A 1166-nucleotide genomic window follows, 5' to 3' on the forward strand; every position below is an offset into this window, starting at 1 on the left:
ATTCCTTATAAATAGACGGGCGATCCCACATGTAACGATATATACGGAAAGAACAAAAAAAAAAAGAGAGAAACAACATCCTCCATTGACCTATTATTCTAGAGGGACTTGCACGGTGGATTTGCGATCGCGCTCGTTTGTAGTTCGATCCACCGCGAGTTTGGGGAGTTAGAAGATTTTCAAGGAAGATTCAAGGACACGTAAATCAATCTATCCGATCCGGCTCGAATCGCTTCCGAAAAAGGTACGAACCGAATACTTCCGCTGCGTTCTACATATATAAAATCAAATATTTTTTTTGATAACTAATGTATAGGGTAGAGGTGGAAACAAGCTGAGCTCGAGCGAGCTTACATCAGTTCAAATTCGTCTTAAAATTAATTTCGAGCCTAAATTTAGACTCAAGCTTGGCTTGAAATTAATTTGAGCCAAGCTCGAGTGAGCCTAATTTCGAGTCGAAGCGAGCTCGAGTCCTAAAAGAGCCGCTTGAAATTCTCAACATCGTACAATCAATAGTTTAATTTGTATAGAACATTATCTACAATTTGATGCAAAAGCATATCTATTAGTTCAAAATACAGAATAATTATATAAAATATGGTGTTATAATATATAGAAAAATAACTTATGAGTTGAATATCTAATCATTTCAGCCTTGCTTGTCTTCTCTTCCGTTTTCAATCTCCACATTATTCTTTTTCATCTATGCGGTCAAAAAACAAATAAATTATATAAGTAAATATTGAATTAAACTATCCAATCATATATAACTAAAATCAAATTTTTGTATAAACAATAATTTTTTATCTTAAAAATATTTTGTATATTTTCTCAAGCATACAACTAAGGGTGCGTTTGGTTCGAGTTATCCTGGCAGGATTACAGACAATCCTATTAGGATAACTGTGTTTGGTTAATCCGCTATGTAATCTAGTCGTTAATGTAGCATTACAAATCGAGCAGGATTACATCGAAAATATTAACGGGAGGAGGGTCGTGTATCTTGCATTACTGAAACCCGTTAATACTACGTATTATATAAAATGACAATTTTACCCTCCAACAACCCAAAATCTAATTAACAGCATTATTTTCATCTCTCTAGACTTCCCCTCTCCCCCTCTCTCTCGCACGCCACTCTCTCTCTCTCTCTCTCTCTCTCTCTC

Source organism: Ananas comosus, linkage group 8 (genome assembly GCF_001540865.1).
Source record: "Ananas comosus cultivar F153 linkage group 8, ASM154086v1, whole genome shotgun sequence".
Classification (NCBI taxonomy): Eukaryota; Viridiplantae; Streptophyta; class Magnoliopsida; order Poales; family Bromeliaceae; genus Ananas; species Ananas comosus.